The sequence below is a fragment of the Aquarana catesbeiana genome, linkage group LG12 (genome assembly GCF_042186555.1).
Source record: "Aquarana catesbeiana isolate 2022-GZ linkage group LG12, ASM4218655v1, whole genome shotgun sequence".
Classification (NCBI taxonomy): Eukaryota; Metazoa; Chordata; class Amphibia; order Anura; family Ranidae; genus Aquarana; species Aquarana catesbeiana.
The window spans coordinates 90176275-90198274 of record NC_133335.1 but is presented as its reverse complement, the minus strand read 5'-3'; positions in this window follow the sequence as shown (position 1 = coordinate 90198274).

Below are 22000 nucleotides of genomic sequence, written 5' to 3'. Positions count from 1 at the left end.
ATTTGTCGGGGCAATGGCTGGTGTTGGCGCTTCAATCATGACAGCACCATGGTTGATGTGGTGTCAGGATGATTGAAGCGCATTATTTATATTATTACATTGTAATGTAAAATGAAATCGTTCAACTCACCATAATACAGAATCATTGGGAGCCCTGAGCGTGTCACTTGCTACCGTCGCCTGCCACCAGATGCAGCGTGTCACTTGCCACTGTTGGCTGCAACCAGATGTGGATTGTCACTTGCCAATGTCGCCTGCCACAAGATGCGGATTGTCACTTGCCAATGTCGCCTGCCACAAGATGCGGATTGTCACTTGCCAATGTCGCCTGCCACAACATGCGGATTGTCACTTGCCAATGTCGCCTGCTACGTGGTGGCCTGTACTTTAGTGTGGACAACATGGAGGGAGCCAGGAGGAGGGTTCCGGTGGGTGGGGCCAACACAGTCAGGGGCGGAGAAAGCCTGTGCTGGATGGGCTGGCAGCCTGGCTGGACGTGTGCTGTGCTGTGCAGTGCACTCTCAGTTGTTATATACTTATTAGTTAGTACTAGTAGTTACTGCTGTCTGCTGTATTGTAAGGAGGCGCCGCTCCAGGCTATGTCACACTGTCACCGTCACGTCGGGACCGGGTCGGTCGGCTCTGAGTCTGAGAGAGACTCGAGTCCGACCTCCGACGTGACGCCGTGACTCTCACTCACATATGCAGTGTGACTGATGTCACTCATTGCTAACGCCAGGGCCGCCTGGCGTCTAGCAGGGAGTGCAGGGAAGAGGCTCCACCCACCTCCTTCCCTCAGTGTCAGACAGTGACCGCCGCCGCCCGTACCACACGCGAGTCTCTCTCTCGGTGCCGCTGATCGGCACATGGGAGAGAGAGACTCGGGCCGGCAGAGGAGCGGCAGGAAGAGGATACAATAACATTCAGAGTTATTTCAGGGGGGGCAATTGCCCTGTTGCCCCCCCTGGATCCGTCCCTGAACTGGTGGACGTATGGTGACTCCAGCACTCGGGAGACCGTGACTACACTTTCTACTCACAAACACACAAACTGTACACCAGAATAGACTATTTTTTGATACCTCACAACCAGCTACATTCAGTGTTAGACTCCTCCATAGGTCACATTACATGGTCCGATCATGCTCCTATTACTCTCACATACACACTCACAGGGAGGTCCACGTCCAGTTCAAGGTTCTGGTGTTTGAACGAGAGCCTTCTCCAGAATCCTAAAGTCCTAGCAGAAGTGACACGAACATTGTCCCTATACTTCCAGGAAAACGACAACCAAGAATGTGCCCCGGGCTTCTTGTGGGAAGCCCACAAAGCAGTCCTTAGAGGTCTTCTGATTAGACACGGAGCACGTATAAAAAGGGAAAGAAATGAACAACTGACCAAGCTTCTTAACATTCTGTCTACCGTAGAAGCACGTCATAAATATGCTCCATCTCAGGCTTCGGAAATAGAACTAGGGACGTTACGCAAACAAATCACCGACATACTGCATTACAAGGCCAAATCAGCGCTGCAACGCTGCTGACAAACCACTTACGAGTCTGGTGACAAATGTGGGAAAACACTAGCCAGGGCAGTCAGGGAACAAAAACAGACAGCTTACATCCCACACATTATGGACTCGGAGGGTAAGAGAGTCACTCTCCCAGAATCGATATCAAATGTATTTAGAGACTTCTACTCTAAACTATATAATCTACCACACAGACCACCCCCTCAAACAGATATGGACGAGTATGTGACGTCTTCTCAAATGCCTTCCCTTACCGCGGAAATAAGAGAGGAGCTCGATTCACCAATCACTTTGGAAGAACTGCAAACCGCCATTGGCTCCATGAAACTAGGGAAAGCCCCGGGCCCGAATGGGTACACCATCCAATATTACAAAACTTTCCTTCCCATCGTAGGCCCACGTATAGTAGCATTCTTTAATACACTTGGAGCGGAGGCAGTTTTTCCCAGAGACACGCTAAAAGCCCATATTTCGCTTATCCCCAAAGATGGTAAAGACCCAACTTCATGTGGGAGCTACAGGCCCATATCCCTACTGAATATTGATTTAAAGCTGTTCTCCAAAATTCTGGCAACTCGATTGGCACAACACCTCCAGTCCCTAATACATTTAGATCAGGTGGGGTTTATACCCGCCAGAGAGGCTCGGGATAATACCATAAAAGTATTGAACCTCCTCCATATAACAAACACTAGAAGTTCCCCATACGTATTTTTAAGCACCGACGCTGAAAAAGCGTTTGATAGCGTGAACTGGAACTTTATGTTTACAGTACTTCGTCACAAAGGCTTAGGAGACAGGATGCTTAAATGGATAAGTAAGATATACTCAAACGCCACGGCGCAAGTAAAGGCAAATGGGCTACTTTCGACCCCCTTTCCTATCACAAATGGCACGAGACAGGGGTGTCCTTTGTCACCCCTTCTCTTCGTGCTCTCCTTGGAGCCATTTCTATGTAAAATAAGACAAAATTCAGACATCCAAGGTATAACCATAGGCAATACCCACTGTAAAATTTCGGCATATGCAGACGACCTACTCTTTTCCTTAACTAACCCCACGATTTCTCTCCCAAACCTCCTCAAAGAATTTGATACATACGGGGCCCTATCAAATTTAAAAATTAACTATACCAAATCAGCCGCTATGGGAGTCGCAATCAACCCCCATACCATGCAGACTATGCAAGCCAACTTCCGTTTCAAATGGACCTCAGTGGCACTAAAATACCTGGGTACAAATATTCCGATTGACATCAGGCGCACATACGAACTGAACTTCCCTCCCATTTTGACTAAAGCCCGCTCCTTTTTAGAGAATTGGAACAGAGGTCTGCACTCCTGGTTCGGCAGGTGTAACTTTATAAAAATGTGTATCCTACCAAAGTTTCTATACCTTTTCCAAGCTCTTCCTGTCCACATTCCACACTCCTTTTTCAAACAAGTACATGCACTATTCACCCAATTTATATGGGCCAACAAAAAACCCTGTATACGAAGGGCCCTACTTTCTCTTCCTAAACAGTATGGAGGTCTAGAGCTCCCTGATGTTAGACAATATTCTCAAGTCACACATTTAGGCCGCGTCCTTGACTGGAGACATAACATGATGACCAAACTTTGCGTGCAGGTAGAGCAAGCTCAAACTGATATACCACTGAAAGGCGCACTTTGGTGTTATGACTCCCTCCCCTCGGGACTGAAATCACACCCTCTATTGGGTACCACATTGAGACACAGTAGCCAGGTGTCCATTCAATCCTCCCTTACCTCGAGCACTTCTCCTTTATACCCAATCTTGGGACACCCAAATTTCAGACCAGGTCTCCATTCTACCGAATTTGACTTATTGAGAACCTTGGGCTTGGATCATGCTGCTAAATCTGTGACAGCAGGAGGTGGCCTACGTTACCGGAGCTAACTGACGCGACAGGTACATACCAACTCCCCTTTTGGAAAGCAGTGCAATTACACCACTTCCTATACTCGATCCCGAACCCCCAAGACTTCTCCCGTCAACTGATGACCTTTGAAGAGTACTGCGCGAGATCCGACCCATTAGCGAAGACTCTCTCCAAAATGTACATGGCACTTAACACACCTCCCACACAACCACATCTACTTTGCTTAACTAGGTGGGAAAGGGATCTCAACCGAAGTTTTTCAGAATTACAAAAGCAAAAAATCATCATTTGTGCCATCAAATTGTCCCTGTGTACCAAAATACAGGAGATGAATTATAAAATTCTTTCAAGATGGTACCTCACCCCCTCCAGGTTGCACACATTTTTCCCGGCCACCTCAGAACGTTGTTGGCGGTGTGGGGAGGGAGAAGGCTCAATGCTTCACATCTCTGGTCCTGTCCTAAGCTGCAGAATTTCTGGATGAAGGTCAGGCGTATCACTCAAAAATTTACTGATTACGTGATACCTGAGGATGCAGCGTTTTTCCTTCTACACCTGTCAACAATCCGTTCAAAAGATACAAAAAATCTCTGACGCGACATTTACTGAATGCCGCCAAGACATGTATACCACTTCGTTGGAAGCAACAGTGCCCACCAACCATCGCAGACTGGCTGCGAAAGGTGGAAGAGCTGAACAAAATGGAGGACCTCGTCCTTTCCGCACAACACAAACACAAGAAATATTTAGAAACTTGGACCATTTGGAATATTTTTATTTATTCAGAAGAAGGAACATCCCTCTTGGGATCATAGCTTAATACCAAAAGTCTACTTTATTCCGGACAACAGGTTATTCACTCATGCCAACCCTCGCTCTGACTGCCCCCCCCCCCCTCCTCCCCCTCCCTTTTCTTCCCCTTCCGTCTCCCACTTTATCTGTATATACTTTAATTTCTTACCTTTTTACTTTCCTTAACTGTGTACTTAACGGAAATAGTGAAAACGAGAGGAAGAGGCCCGTGGACTCATGGACACGCGTGGAAAAGCTGTAACACACTAATGTATATGTTGCATACTACTCCCACCAGTGCATTGTACTATGTGGATTATAATGGTATTTACAATCTGTTACATTGTAAATAATGTCTGTAACATAATCTGCTTTTTCTGATTGTCGGTCGCACTGGGACCTTTTCCTTCATGGAGGTTTAATAAAATTTATATTTGAAAAAAAAAAATGTCAATCTCTAGATGTGCAAAGCTGGTAGAGACATACCCAAAGAGACTTGCAGCTGGCTGTAATTGCAGCAAAAGGTGGTTCTACAAAGTATTGACTCAGGGGGGCTAAATACTAGGGACGGTCCCGATGTTCGTGTCGAACTAGGCTTTATGAAAGAATTACGTCCCTATCGATATTTGTTTTAATAATTGTCTTTTAGTTAATCGTCTGTAGATTCTAAAGCCCAGTTTGATAAAGGCATCAAGATAGGTGGTTTGCCAGCTCGGGCTAACATATCTTTAATTCGCTCACAGTCCTTTTCTGCAGTTAAAATGTTGTACACTGTCATTCCAAGTGGTATTTGACACCCAGCAATAAAATTCAGCAGCATATTCACCTATGGAACATTTCTGTTGGTGTAAGCTCAATGTTATAGCTTCAGCAGTTGCACTGAGATTAGGATAATCGAATATCAAGTTCATAGCTGCTACAAAGTTGTCACGATCTCCCAGAATAGCATGGCCTTGCTCCAAGTATAGTGAAATCCATGCCAGGTCATCAGTGAGCAAATAAATTATAAAGCCTGTCTTAGACTGCTGCATAGCAAATTTCAGCTGAAAATGAAGTGAACATTATTCTAGAAAGCCTCTATAATAACAGGCAATATAAGATGGGCCTCTGTAGGATCACCAACTGTAGCTGCTTGCTGTTGTTGCTGTAAAAATTTTGATTGCAAAGCAATATGTTGTCCTTGTAACTTTTGCATTTATGCCTGTAAACCTTGAATTACCCAGGCTTGGGTTTGGCTTGTCTGAGCTTATTTTTGAACAGCCTCTATTGGGAAAACAACATTTTCACTAAATGATCATTTAGTAGCAGTGGTCTCCATTTGGGCCAGATTATTCTGTTGGAAATGTACTTGTAGAGTGTGGAGACTAGCAGTCAGAAACTTCAGGCTAGGCATAGTTCTTAGTGCATTAATAGAAATTTAATAGTTTGGATCACCAGCCAGGGTCAGTGCAGCTGGAAGAGAAATTAGTGTTGGGGTCACAAGCCAAGGTCAGTTACAAGTAGTAGTAGAAGAAAAATGAGACAGCAGGTTGGTGGAACACAATAATCTGGCAAGGAAACATGGTGGTCTTAAATAGAGGGCCAATCACCCTTATCGGGCACATCATCGGATGTAGGTCAGACTTGTGAATTTTAGTTCTGCAGAACTATAACAAATCTATTAATTAAAGTAGAACTAAACTCTCTCCATCAACAGTAACTATTTATAGTCTTAAAGCTTCTAGCTGAGTAAATAGATCAGAAGGTCTATTCTATATATTTACTTGTTTTAAACTTCTTTTTATTTTATTTCTTCAGTTTCATGATTTCTGGCCCAGGCCAAATTGATGTCATACATTCCAGAGGTCTTTATGGGCAATTTTTTCTTTCATCTTAAAGAGGGGGAGGGGCTTGCTCAGCTAAGTACACTCCCCTGCCTGCATGCCTGAACTAAGGGTAGATGGATTCCAGGAAGTAAATGCTACCTGAATCATCTGCCCTTGTTCAAGATGGCCACATCTGGAAAAGTTAGTGCGTTTTTTGATAAAATAAAGCATGGAGACATGGCTGGATGGGTAAGTTGGCCTTGTTTGGTAAAAATGAAATAAATAGAGTTTTCAGTTTGTGGTGTTTAGATACAGTTAAGTTCCACTTTAAAGCAAAGCCTGCAGTGGCACTTAAGGCTTCCTTACCCCACTGGGGACAGTACAGAATCCTCCAAAAGTGTACAAGCCTTGGGTTATACCAAATGGTGTTTTAGGGGGAGATAGCCTGTATCAGATGAATAAGGACCTGTAGAAATTTCTTATAGAATTTAACAGGTACCCTCATTAGTATAAAAAGTTTGCCTATAAATTGTATATAATGGAAATTGTAATGTGGAGAGAGAGAACCTAAAGGGACTTACATGCAGTATGTTTTGCACACCATACTAAAATCGACCATGTTATTAAAAGGGGGCTGGAATGTCTCTAGTCTGGGCACAGAGTACAACACACCAACAAGCTTTTTTTCAAAGTGCAAAACTCTTTATTCTTTTATGATTATATAGAAGAGCAATGTTCTGGGACCACCACCCAGCCTGAGGAAGGGTCCCAGCATGGTCTTAAAGTAGTTGTAACTAGGGATGAGCCGAACACCCCCCGGTTCGGTTCGCATCCAGAACATGCGAATAGGCAAAAAATTTGTTCGAGCACGCGAACACCGTTAAAGTCTATGGGACACGAACATGAATCAAAAGTGCTCATTTTAAAGGCTTATATGCAAGTTATTGTCATAAAAAGTGTTTGGGGACCTGGGTCCTGCCCCAGGGGACATGTATCAATGCAAAAAGAAGTTTCAAAAACTGACGTTTTTTTCAGGAGCAGTGATTTTAATAATGCTTAAAGTGAAACAATAAAATTGTAATATTCCTATAAATTTCGTACCTGGGGGGTGTCTATAGTATGCCTGTAAAGGGGCGCATGTTTCCCGTGTTTAGAACAGTCTGACAGCAAAATGACATTTCTAAAGGAAAAAAAGTCATGTAAAACTACCATTGCTAGCGCCGGCTATAATGAATTGTCGGTCCGGAAATACACATAAAAGTAACCAGGTGACTTGTCAAAAAAGGACTTGTCAAAAACCGTCTCTTGTGTTTTTTAACCTTTTTGACACTTTTTTGTGAAATGGTAGAGGTACATTTGTACCCCATTACCAATTCACACAGGGGGGGACTGGGATCTTGGGGCCCCTTGTTAAAGGGGGCTTCCAGATTCCGATAAACCCCCCGCCCGCAGACCCCCACAAACACCGGGCAAGGGTTGTGGGGATGAAGCCCTTCTCCCTATCAACATGGGGATAAGGTGCTTTGGGGGGCTACCCCAAAGCACCCTCCCAATGTTAAGGGCATGTGGCCTGGTACGGTTCAGGAGGGGGGGGCACTCTCTCGTCCTCCTCTCTTTTCTTGCTGCCTGCCAGGTTGCGTGCTCGGATAAGGGTCTGGTATGGATTTTTGGGGGGACCCCACAACATTTTTTTTTAAATTTTGGTACGGGGTTCCCCTTAATATCCATACCAGACCTGAAGGGCCTGGTATGGAACTTAGGGGGACCCCACGCATTTTTTTAAAAAATTTTGGTTCGGGGTTCCCCTGTGGGGAAATTCCATGCCGTTCTTATCAATGAACTTTTATGTGTATTGCCGGACCGACAATTCATTATAGCCGGTGCTGGCGATAGTAGTTTTACATGACTTTTTTCCTTTAGAAATGTCATTTTGCTGTCAGACTGTTCTAAACACGGGAAACATGCGCCCCTTTACAGGCATACTATAGACACCCCCCAGATACGAAATTTAACCACCTCAATACTGTGCATTTTCGCCCCCTTCCTGCCCAAGCCATTTTTCAGCTTTCAGCGCTGTCACAATTTGAATGACAATTTCGCGGTCATACAACACTCGACCCAAATGAAATTGTTATCATTTTTTCCCCACTATAAACAAAAGAAGAGTGACAAGTTTTAAAAAAAACACAATAATTTTTACCTTTTGCGATAATAAATATCCAATTTTTTTTTCTTTAAAACAAATTTTTTCTCAGTTTAGGCCGATATGTATTCTTGTACATATTTTTGGTAAAAAAAAAATTGCAATAAGCGTATATAGATTGGTTTGCGCAAAAGTTATAGTGTCTACAAAATAGGGGATAGTTTTATAACATTTTTATTTTTTTTTATTTTTTTACTAGTAATGGCGGCGATCTGCGATTTTTATTGTGACTGCGATATTGCGGCGGACACATCGGACACTTTTGACACATATTTGGGACCATTCACATTTATACAGCGATCCGTGCTATAAAAATGCATTGATTACTGTATAAATGTGACAGGCAGTGAAGGGGTTAACACTGGGTGGTGATGGAGGGGTTAACTGTGTTGCTAGGGGAGTGATTCTAACTGTAGGGGGCGGGGACTCACTAGGGGAGGAGACCGATCGGTGTTCCCCTGTACTGGGAACACACCATCGGTCTCCTCTCCTCTGACAGGACCGTGGATCTGTGTGTTTACATACACAGATCCACGGTCCTGCTGTGTTACCGGTAATCGCGGGTGCCCGGCGGACATCGCGGCCGCCGGGCACGCGCACCGGGTGCTTAGTGACACGGCGCGCGCGCGCGCCCCCTGATGGCCTAAGAAAGCGAGGACGTCATATGACGTCCGCCCGCAACGAGAGCTGCGCCGCCTGGCCGTCAATTGACGCCTAGCGGTCGGCAGGCGGTTAAAGGAATATTACACTTTTATTGTTTCACTTTAAGCATTATTAAAATCACTGCTCCCGAAAAAACTGCAGTTTTTTAAAACTTATTTTTGCATTGATACATGTCCCCTGAGGCAGGACCCAGGTTCCCAAACACTTTTTATGACAATACCATGCATATAAGCATAGACTCCCATAGACTTTTAAAGGGTGTTCCGTGGCTTTTGAATTTGCCACGAACGTCCCAAATTGTTCGCTGTTCGGTGAATGGGCGAACAGCCAATGTTCGAGTCGAACAAAAAAAAAGATCCTGTTCCTTTTTAAGCATGATACATAGCATAGTTCTTGTGCTGTGTCATTTGTCCCTCTCTATGTTCTAAAAAAAAACCTGGTTGATCCTGCCAGTTTCTGTGTCCCCCTGTCTGTGCTGGCCACCGTAATCATGGCTGCTTATATCCATGATTAGCATTGTCAGGTTGCGTGCCTCCGTCAGTCTGCTGCTCTCTTCTCAGATTGGGAGCCTGTAACATTACTAGTGAGAAAGCCTGTAATTCACTCTGTTACAGGATAATATAATGTGCAGTGTGTATGTTTAAAATAATGGCGCAAAATACCTTATTTACAGCACCGCTGGTCGCTCACATGACCTCCCACTGCTTGCCTCCTCCTCCCTGCTTATCGTCAGCGGGGAATCTCGACCCCTCCTGCTGTAATGCTCTTAGCAAGGAAGGAGAGCTCAGGCAGGTCACGTAAGCACCCAGCGGTGCTGTAAATAAGGTATTTTGTGCAATCATTTTAAACACACTGCACATTATATTATCCTGTAACAGAGCGGATTACAGGATTTTTCTGGTGACTTTACAACCACTTTAAAATGTTGATTTTCTAGGTGATCATACCAGAATAAAGAACTTTGCACTTTGAAACAAGATTGTCTGTGTGCTGGTGACATATGCAGTATCACCTAGGGGGCTTAGGGTGCATTAGAAATTGAGTAATCTTGGAGTTTGGTTCTAGCTAAATATTATTAGGAATGCAAATGAGAGAGGTGGAAAAAATGTACAGAAACTTTAGAAGAAGCACGATTTTGAATAAATTAACCCTTCCAGGCAGAGCAAAGCTGGCTATAGATGGGGGATTTTCTTTCTCGCAGCCACGGGTTGCAGTAAAGATAATCAGTTGATTCCACCATCAACACAGTGTTATTGGAGAAATCCCTCCTGTGGAGTCATTGTGTTCTCTAAGCGGGGGAAATGTCCCTGCCTGGGGAACTAGCACTATAATAGCCATTAGCAATAATCGCATGTAAAATTCGACAGGATGGTTGTACCAAAATTGATCGATCAATCAACTTGGGTACATTCAGCCTGCCCATACATGGTTCGAAGCTCAGATGGTTCCCACTGAACCAGCCAAGATTTGAACTGTCTATGGTTGGCTTTAGAAGAAGTCTAGACGAAATAGGTATCTTGTGTTTAAATGCTGTGATAATGGGGATCATGTTATTATCTTGTTAGGGTTAACTGGATCTCTACTCCTATATTTTTTAACCACTTCAATACAGGGCATTTTCACCCTCTTCCTGCCCAGACCAATTTTCAGCTTTCAGCATTGTAACATTTTGAATGACAATTGCGCGGTCCTGCGACTTTGTACCCAAATTAAATGTTATTCCCCCCCACAAATAGAGCTTTCTTTTGGTGCTATTTGACCACCTCTGCAGTTTTTATTTTCTGCACTACAAATGAAAAAAGACAGACAATTTTGAAAAAAACACAATATTTTTTACTTTCTGCTGCAATAACTATCCCAATTAAAAAAAAAAAAAAAACTAACGAAATGATTTTTTCCTAAGTTTAGGCCAATATGTATTCTTCTACATATTTTTGGTAAAAAAAAAAAATCGCAATAAGCATATATTTATTGGATTGCGCAAAAGTTATAGCTCCTACAAAATAGGTTATTGATTTATAGCATTTTTATTATTATTTTTTTTTACTAGTAATGGCGGCGATCTGTAATTTTTATTGGGAGTGCGACATTGAGGCTGACACATCGAACACTTTTGACACTCTTTTGGAACCATTGACAATTATACAGCGATCAGTGCTATAAATATGCACTGATTACTGTGTTATTGCCACTGGTGGGGAAGGGGTTAACACTAGGGGGCGATCAAGGGGTTAAATGTGTTACTAAGGAGTGATTCTAACTGTGAGGGGAGGGGACTGACGAGGGGAGGAGACTGATCGGTGTTCCTATATACCAGGAACACACGATCGGTCTCCTCTCCCCTGACAGGATGTGGATCTGTGTGTTTACACACACAGATCCACGTTCCTGCTCTGTGACGAGCGATCGCGGGTGCCCGGCAGACATCGCGGCTGCCAGGCACACGCATCGGCTCCCGAGTGATGTCGCGGGCATGCCCCCCCTTCAACGCCGGAAAGCTGAGGACGTCATATGATGGCCGCCTGGAGGGACAGAGTGTTCCTGCGGTGGTCATATTACAATGGCTTGGATGGGAAGTGGTTAAATTTGTCAGTGAGCTTCAGGAGATAACTATTATTCAAACATAGATCAGGCAATCGATTCATGAAGAAAAAAATATTTGATTTGCTCCAATTAACTTTGAAGTTAGAGAAGAGGCCAAAGTCTTTAACTGGGTACAAAATAGTTGTCATTGATTGATGTGAGTCTGATATATCAGCATATTGTCTGCATATAGGGAGACTCTTTCTTCCAGTGTCCACCTTTGATTAGTGGGATTCTTCTTATGATTTTTGCTAGATGCTCAATGGCTAGAGTGGGGGTACAGGATGACCCTGTCTTGTTCCCTGTTGTATATGAAAAGAATCGGAGATGATATTGTTCAGAAGAATATGGGCAGTGGGTTGAGTGGACAAGAACGTAGGGCCATTCAATGGAGCTAAAGTCTTTGTAAGACCCCATACATGCTATTAGATTTTCTGCAGATCTTTGTCTTCAGATTTACCAAAACCATATAATATGAGGTCAAACTTTAATGCCGCGTACACGCGATCGGAAATGCCGCCAGCAAAACTCCGATGAGAGCTTTTTGTCAGCGTTTCGTGATAAAGTCACATCATCCAGGGGCCCTGGATTCCCCTGGATGATGTGACTCTATCACGAAACGCCACGTAGGGCAGAGCGACGTGTTCTCCTCACCTCCCATTGCTGCTGTTGTTTCCAGCAGGACGGGCTGTCTGTGAGCTTCCGGCCGGCGCTCCAGACTACACTACATGCCTACTATTGTCTACTAACATGTGAGTTTAACTTTTTACTTATCCAATAAAGTCAATGATTTTACACTATATGGAGCCTTTTTTTCCTTCTATGACCGTATCTGCAATGCTGTGGGCTGATGTCTGAGTACCTGTCGGTGTGAACATCTTTAGCCTGACCCTGCAGTCTTTGATGTCCCATCCCGGTATAAGGTCTCTGATCCATTGGTCGTGGTTCGAAGCAGTATTAACAAACAGCTTTTTCTGATCCTCTGTAACGGGGGATCATGAGTTTCTGGTAAGCGGCCAGTCTGATTTCACGGTGGTGGAGCAAGCACGCTTTTTTCTTCTCGCAGCAGGAATTTATGTTTTTTGGAACTTTTTTAAGATACTTTCATATCACTTGGGTGATTTATTTTTTATACATGGACTTTTTATTATCACTTTGAACATTTTATTTTTGGATTGATTATTCATTTGACATGTGTTTTGTATATTATGTATACACTAAAGGGGAACTCTTCACTTAGTTCTAAATATTTGGTTTGGTGATGATGTGTATGATCACCAATCTGTTTTAGCGCGATTCAACCCCCCTTTTTTTCTTATTTAATTTCACTGTGTTTGTGTTACATAGATGAATCGCGGCTATAATTGTTATTGTTTATGTATTTCACTGTAGCGCAGTTATTCCCCTCATTTTTCTGATAGAATTAAAGCAGTTGTGGTGTGGCCTGCCTCAAGAAACATTAAGGAAATTTCAAGGTTAGTTGGATTTGCCAACTGTAACAGAAAGTAAAGGACTTCTCCAAGGTAAAAGCACCAATTATTCTGCCAACAAAGAAAAAGGAGGTATTGTATTTTCATGGTTACCAGTGGCACAGCCTGCTTTGCAAACTAAAGACTTTGTTTACTTCTTCGCTAATATTTCAACTTCCAGATCCCAAACTGTATTTTAATATGGAAGTGAGAGGTTTTGATTCTGCTACTCTATTCTTTCTCAGTAAGTAGGAGACCAGATGCAGCTTCATCTTTGCACTTACTTCTCCAATTGAATTTCTTCAGCTGAAAATATTTATTGGAAACAAAGAATTGTTGGCAATTAAGGTAGAATTTCTGAACATCCATCTGCTGGAAGGGTCCAATCATTGTGTAACTGTTCTCACTGATCATAAAAAGTGTATAATTCTTCCATTCTGCCAAAAGATTTGTAAGGAAGGGCCAGTGCTTTCCAGTTTGAGACCAGTACAGGCACATGCAGATGTTTCTGTGCACAAAGTCAGTACCAGATGTGTATTAGCATAGATGTTTTAGAATGTGCTTATATGCACTTGTACACTCTGCACTGATATTGGCACCAAATGGTCTATATAAGCTGGACTGAAACAAGAACAGATTGCTGAGTGGTCTTCAGTTTTACTCCTGGTTTACCTGCAACCTGACCTGTTATGTCTGCTTTCCTGTTTATGGCCTGGCTTGCCTTTTACCAGTCTCTGGACCTTGTCTGTCTGTGTCAGTGTTTGGGTATGGGGAGCCCAATAGCAGGGGTACACACCTTGGATAAGGATACTCAGAATTTACAAAACGTGGTACAAAAGGGAAAGTCCAATAATCAAAGTCAAGGAACAGGTGCACACTGCGGGTAGCTCTAAAACAACTGAGCACTCAGCTTTATAGTGATTAAACAGGAAATGACCTCCGGTGGGTGTGGTGGAAGTGATGCAATTGCTCTCTATAACAGGAAGCACTTTGGTGCTGCCATCTTGATATAAGAATGCCATCAGACATGTGCTAGAGGCCTCACTATACTCACACAGGGGTGCCACAGGACACAGGCCACCAACAAAAGTGACAAGGACTGACATGCTGCGAGTGCGAGAGCCCCTGCAGTTGGTACAGGTAGGTTGCGGGTTGTGACAATGCCCCCCCACAAGGCATGACATCTGGGAGCGCAAAAGGACAGGACAGCCAGGTTGACATTTATGAAAAGAGCGTACAAGTGAAGGAGCATGCACATCAGATTCAGGAACCCAGGAACGATCTTCAACACTGTAGCCTTTCCAGTGAATCAAGTATTCCAGACGACCATGGTGTAATCTAGAATCTAAGATGTCCTCAACCTCATATTCTTCCTCTCCACTTATATTAATAGGATCAGCCATAGATAGAGAGCGAGAGGGACAAGGATCTGGGACAGTGGGCTTTAACAGAGAAGTATGAAAGACAGGATGAACCCTATAGGAATTAGGTAGACTCAATTTCATTGCAGCGGGGGAAATGACACATTCAATGGCAAAGAATCCCACATATCTCGGTCCTAATTTTTGGGTAGGACAGTTTTAAGAACAAGGTGGACAACCATCCTCTATCACCTAGTTGGTACTGAGGGGCAGTATCACAGTGTCTGTCCGCATAGGCCTTATACCGAGTTATGGTCTTATTTAGTACTGAAAAGCTCTTCACAATTTCTTCCAAATGATTATTAGCAGCAGGTACAGTATCAGCAACTGGGGATCCAGGCAACATAGTGGGATGGTAGCCATAATTAGCATAGAATGGTGAGGAGTTAATGGAACTGTGGAATTGATTATTATATGCAAATTCAGCTAAAGATAGATATGAATCCCAATAATCTTGAAGAAAGGTTGTATAACATCACAGGTATTGTTCTCAGGTTTGGTTGGTACATTCTGTTTGGCCATTTGATTGAGGATGAAAAGCAGTTGACAATGAGCATTGGATATGAAGACCCCTAGAGAACGCAGCCCAGAATTTCAATGTAACAATGGATTCTGGTAAACCATGAAGCCGAAACACTTCTTTTATGAATAAAGTGGCTGTCTGACTGGCAGTAGCTGGATTCTCAGTGGCTATGAAATGAGACATTTTACTAAAACTATGCACTATTACCACTTTTGTATTGTAACCATGTGCCAAGGGTAACTCAACAATAAAATCCATTGAGATGTCAGTCCAGGGCCTGGAAGGAACAGGCAAAGGGAAAAGACCTTGAGGGCAATTGTGGCTGTCTTTAGCACAAATACAAACAGAACAGGTAGAAAGGTAAGATGTCACATCTTTTAATAAGGAAGGCCACAGAAGGTTCTTCAAATCAGTTCATGTGTTTTATGTACCCCTCCATGACCCCCTATGGGAGTGTCATGGCAATATTGTAGTACTTCAGCCAGGGGCGAATCCAGATTCTAGTCTCAGGAGGGGCACTGCCAGAAAATATATTTTTTTGGGGAACATCTATCGGGGAAATGGCTGGTGTTGGCGCTTCAATCATCACGGCATCATGGTTGTTATGGTGTCAGGTTGATTGAAGCGCATTATTACTATTATTACATTGTTATACAAAATTAAATAGTTTAACTCACCATAATGCAGAATCAGTGGGACCCCCGAGTGTGTCACTTGCCACGTCACCTGTCACCAGATGCAGATTGTCACTTGCCACGTTGCCTGCCACATGTTGCGGATTGTCTCTTGCCACGTCGCCTGTCACCAGATGAAGATTGTCACTTGCCACCTGCTAAGGTGGTCTCTTGTGTCCCAGAGACAGGCAGCAGAGAGATGTTGTAATCCCCATTAGTATAGAATCCCCCTCAGTGCAGAGCCCCCATTAGTATAGAATCCCCCCTCAGTGCAGAGCCCCCCATTAATATAGAATCCCCCCTCAGTGTAGAACCCCCATTAATATAGAATCCCCCCTCAGTGCAGAGCCCCCCATTAGTATAGAATCCCCCCTCAGTGCAGAGCCCCCATTAGTATAGAATCCCCCTCAGTGCTGAACCCCCATTAATATAGAATCCCCCTCAGTGCAGAGCCCCCCATTGGTATAGAATCCCCCTCAGTGCAGAGCCCCCCATTGGTATAGAATCCCCCTCAGTGCAGAGCCCCCATTAACATAGAATCCCCCCTCAGTGCAGAGCCCCCCATTGGTATAGAATCCCCCTCAGTGCAGAGCCCCCCATTAGTATAGAATCCCCCTCAGTGCAGAGCCCCCCATTAGTATAGAATCCCCCTCAGTGCAGAGCCCCCCATTAGTATAAAATCCCCCCTGCACATGTCAACCCACATATACATAAATTTTACAGACCTCAGAACAGTGCGGATGATACACACAGCCATGTGATTCCCTCGGGCTCCTCCTCCTCCTGTGTGGATGTAAACAGAGAGGAGGGGGAGGCGGCTTCAGCCCGCTGCGCTGAGGGATACAGCGCAAGACCTGAGGAGCAGATCAGGTCAGCGGGCGGTGTTAGCGGTGCGTGCCGCTACCTACGGGTGTCACCCCTCTGGCGGGTGTCACCCGGGTGCAGACCGCACCCACCTAACAACGCCACTTCCGCTGTCTCTCTCTGCGGAGCCGCCCGGCAGCTCTTTCACCTATGGAGCCGCCCGGCGGCTCTCTCACTTACGGAGCCGCCCGCCGGCTCACTCACCCGCATTTCTCGGAGGGGGCAAATGCCCCGTTGCCCCCCCCCCCCCCAGATCCGCCCCTGACTTCAGTGACTGCAGCAGGAGGGACATAAACTCTTCCTTTGTACCAAAAAAGTCAATTTTGAGGGGTTTGTGGAAGGTTTATCATTCACATTAGTATGAGATCTGACAGTATCCCATAGTGGTGGCATAGTAGCCAAAAACAGTCTTGATTTAATATGGTAGAAGGTTCAGGACCTGGAGAAGGTGTGTCAGTTCCCAACTAGGACAGTAAGTTCTTCAGCCGGTTCCCCCTGCTGATGAAGAGAGCCCATTGGGCTTGACATGGTTTTAATCTTTTAGCTGTCTGTAAGTATTCAAGATTGCGATGGTCTGTATAAACTGTGATGGTTGTGCTAGTGCCCTCTAGCAGATGTCTATATTCTTCCAATGCAAGTTTGATTGCTAATAATTCTCTCTCCTCCACATCATAATTTCTCTCAGCAGGAGTAAAGGAGAGTGAAAAAAAAGGCCACTCGACGTAGGAGTTCTTTTTCCCCGGATCTCTGTGATAGTACAGCACCTGCAGCTGTATCTGGAGCATCTACTTCAACATAGTATGGTTTGTTGGGCACAGGTAAAATTAGAATAGGTGCAGAAGTAAATATGTCCCTCAACTCATCAAAAGCTTGTTGGACTTGTTCAGTTCATTGGAATGTCACCTTTTGTTTTGTGATAGCTGTAATAGTTACATAGTTACATAGTAGGTGAGGTTGAAAAAAGACATAAGTCCATCAAGTCCAACCTATGTGTGTGATTATGTGTCAGTATTACATTGTATATCCCTGTATGTTGCAGTCCTTCAGGTGCTTATCTAATAGTTTCTTGAAACTATCAATGCCCCCCCCCGAGACCACCGCCTGTGGAAGAGAATTCCACATCCTTGCCGCTCTTACAGTAAAGAACCCTCTACGTAGTTTAAGCTTAAACCTCTTTTCTTCTCATTTTAATGAGTGGCCATGAGTCTTGTTAAACTCCAGTCCGCGAAAAAGTTTTATCCCTATTGTGGGGTCACCAGTATGGTATTTATATATTGAAATCATATCCCCTCTCAAGTGTCTCTTTTCCAGAGAGAATAAGTTCAGTGCTTGCAACCTTTCCTCATAACTAATATCCTCCAGACCCTTTCTTAGCTTTGTTGCCCTTTTTTGTACTTGCTCCATTTCCAGTGCATCCTTCCTGAGGACTGGTGCCCAGAACTGGACAGCATACTCTAGGTGCGGCCAGACCAGAGTCTTGTAGAGTAGGAGAATTATCGTTTTATCTCTGGAATTGCCTAAACAACCTTTGAGAAATTGCATATGAATTTTCTATAGAAGAAGTTACAGAAGCCAATAAAACATTGTACTCCTTTTTTGTTTGTGGATACTGGCCAATATCATATGGCTTGAATCTTGGAGGGGTCCATCTCTATGCAACCAGGTGAAATAATGTACCCCAGGAAATCTACAGTTTTCACATTCAAAGCATATTTTTCTAGTTTTGCATACAAACGATGAGTCCTTAGTAGGGATGAGCTTCGTGTTCGAGTCGAACCCATGTTCGACTCGAACATCGTCTGTTCGCCCGTTCACCGAATTGCGAACGTTATGGGCCGTTCGCGCCAAATTCATGTGGTGCGTCACGATCCATAATTCACTGCGGCATCACAGTGCATTGCTGGCTGATGATTGGCCAAGCATGCACTATGATCCGCATGCTTGGCCAATCACAGTGCCGTCTGAACAGATAGCTGTAATTGGCCAAAGCCAAGGAGGCTTTGGCCAATTATGGCTCAGGGGATTTAGTACACGCCCCACACTATATAAGGCCGCCTGCACGGCGGCCCTGTGTAGTGTGTGTTCCGGCATTGAGAGAGAGAGATAGACAGAGAGACAGTGTCATTTGATTTAAGTTAGATAGATTAGGCAGGACAGCCAGTGAGTTAGCTGCACTTAGAGTGTATTGTGTATATATATGCATCCCAGGTGTTGTGTATATATATATATATATATATATATATATATATATATATATATATATATAAACACTGCATTCAGTTTAGCTAGATCCGTTCCTGTTATCTTGCTACTGACAGGCAGGCTTGTGTTGTTACAGTATTTACAGCTACCTGAAGAAAATTGCTGTTGTTTTTTTTGATCCTATTAGTACCACAGTCAGGCAGCTAGACTATTTACAGTTAGTGTAGTGCGTCCTCCTCACAGTGTTCAGTTAAAGCTACAAGTTAGTTTAGTGAGACCTCTGCACAGTGTTCAGCTAAAGCTACAAGTTAGTGTAGTGCGTCCTCTGAACAGTGTTCAGCTAAAGCTACAAGTTAGTGTAGTGCACAGTGTTGAGCTAAAGCTACAAGTTAGGGTAGTGCGCCCTCCTCACAGTGTTCAGCTAAAGCTACAAGTTAGTGTAGTGCATCCTCCTCACAGTGTTCAGCTAAAACTACAAGTTAGTGTAGTGCGACCTCTGCACAGTGTTCAGCTAAAGCTACAAGTTAGTGTAGTGCGTCCTCCTCACAGTGTTCAGCTAAAACTACAAGTTAGTGTAGTGCAACCTCTGCACAGTGTTCAGCTAAAGCTACCTGTAGAAGGTTGGTGGTGTTTTCCTGATCCTATCACTACCGCAGGCAGCTAAATAAGCTACAAGTTAGTTTTTTGCGAGCTCTGTACAGTGTTCAGCTAAAGCTACCTGTAGAAGGTTGGTGGTGTTTTCCTGATCCTATCAGTACCGCAGGCAGCTAAATAAGCTACAAGTTAGTTTTTTGCGAGCTCTGCACAGTGTTCAGCTAAAGCTACCTGTAGAAGATTGGTGGTGTTTTCCTGATCCTATCACTACCACAAGCAGCTAAATAAGCTACAAGTTAGTGTAGTGCGTCCTCCTCACAGTGTTCAGCTAAAACTACAAGTTAGTGTAGTGCGACCTCTGCACAGTGTTCAGCTAAAGCTACCTGTAGAAGGTTGGTGGTGTTTTCCTGATCCTATCACTACCGCATGCAGCTAAATAGGCTACAAGTTCGTTTTTTCCCAGCTCTGCACAGTGTTCAGCTAAAGCTACCTGTAGAAGGTTGGTGGTGTTCTCATACTACAAGCAGGCAGTTGATTTTGCTAGCTGCAGTATCAGTATATATATATATATATATATATATTTATGGTCGGAGCCCTATGTCCGATATGGACATAGATAACACTTATAGTAAAGATAAGACTTACCATCGGAAATAGACCTGAAAGTGTGGACTTACCATATCAAAATTGGACCTGAAAGTGTGCCTTGGTCTAATGGCCGGTATGCCAAAATAAGGGGGCATACCCTGGTTTAAGAAATGATTATTCTGTAAGAGAAATGAATGAAATGAATAGTTGAGAAATGCTGTGAAATGGGGATGGGAGGGTGGGTATCGCGCACAGGAAACCGACAAGCACCACAGGTGAGCGGGCTGCTTAAATACCCCCCGGGCTCCTCCCATAAATTCAGGCCACCATACTGGCCTTCCTACTTATGGTCGGAGCCCTATGTCCGATATGGACATAGATAACACTTATAGTAAAGATAAGACTTACCATCGGAAATAGACCTGAAAGTGTGGACTTACCATATGAAATGGACCTGAAAGTGTGCCTTGGTCTAATGGCCGGTATGCCAAAATAAGGGGGCAAAAACATTCAGGTAGGGTTATAATTTTTATTGGTTTTCAGTTATTTATTGAGCCAATTTGGAAAATGCCTGTGCCATCTCTGTTTGCGGATTGGGGATATACCGGGCGAAGCAGGCTGATTTCCACCTGCCTAGTCTTCTGATGATGTGGTCTGGAACCCCGTGGCAGGACGCTGCGGAGGCTGCTCCGATGCGAAAGGAGTGTCCGGAATACTGACTAGGGTTAAGGTGAAGATTGCGGAGAAGTATCCTTATGTGTTTCACAAACTGAGAGGCGCTTAAGGGTTTAACTGGGAATGGTAAAAGGGGACTGCTGTCTGGTTGCTCAGGCAGGAGTGACAGGAGTCGGTTGAGTACAGCGACTGGACAGCAGCTGTTGTTGGTTTTGTAGAGGTGAATGTTCACTCCTGAGCCCGTTTGCTGGGTTTTAGAGACCTCGAGGTGCAGGATGAAATGGTCTTGGTATCGAAGCAAGTGCCGTCTGCATAGTACTTGGTCTGTGGGTTTGTTAGAGGTGAATTCGCCAGGTCGCAAGAACCCATAGTAAGCTAAATATACAGCTGCTTGTAAGACCGTGCTGGGGAGCAGACCGAATGGTGAAGTAGCCAGAATAGTTGACATGTCCCTAAAGATGGGCCCCGTAATGGGTAAGCGCTTTATGCTGATGACTGGTTGTTGTTTCTGAATGCCCCTTAGGATGGCTCGTATAGCGTGTGACGAGAACAGTGAAGATTTCGTGGGGTCTTCAAGCGTCAAGAAATGTTGAATGCCGGCTAGGTATAGCCGAATGGTATTGTAGGATAAGGCCAGCTGCGAGTGACAGTGTGCAGTGAAGGCCAGTACCTGTTTGACATCTGTTGGTCCTTTACGGCAGGATGTGAGGAATTTATTGAACGCCTTCCAAGCTGTCTGGTAGGCTTTGAGTGTGTTGTGAGAGAGTGAATGATTGATGAGTTGCGTTGCTCTGTGTAAATGTTGAACTAGTCCAGGGTCAGTTGTGACCAGACAGGGATAGGGGCCGACATTGGTTCGGCATCGGGACCCTGTTCAAAAAAGGAGGTGTAATTAAAACGTGACAGTGCGTCAGCAGCTAAGTTGTATCTGCCGGGAATAAATGCACAGTGTATATTAAACTGACGCTGTAAAGACAGTTGTACCAATCTGCGCAGGAAGGACATGACTGCTAGGGACTTGGACCTGCCTCTGTTGATGATGTCTGCTGTGGCCTGGTTGTCGGTGGTGAAGACTACGGTTTGTCCTGTCCAGTGGTGGCCCCAGAGCTGTGCAGCTGCCACTATGGGATAAAGTTCAAAGAGGGCAGATGTTTGAGTAAAACCGGGTATCAACAGTATCTGTTGAGGCCAGGGTCCTGAAAACCAATGGTGGCCAAAAATTGCCGCGAAACCTGTGGAGGCTGCAGCGTCTGTCACTACCTGGGGTGACAGGGGCGAAACCATGGGTATAAATAGGGATATGCCATTCCAGGCGGACAAGAATTCCTCCCACATAGATAGGTCCGCTATAGCTGCGGAGTCTAGATTTAAGATCTGATCGGGGTCTTGAGTTTCTGACAGGAATCTAAGCAGGCGTGATACAAAGGTGCGGCCTTGTGGAATAATTCGCATGGCGAAATTAAGCATTCCCAGGAGAGATTGCAACTGCTTTTTGGTACAGCCCTTGGTGT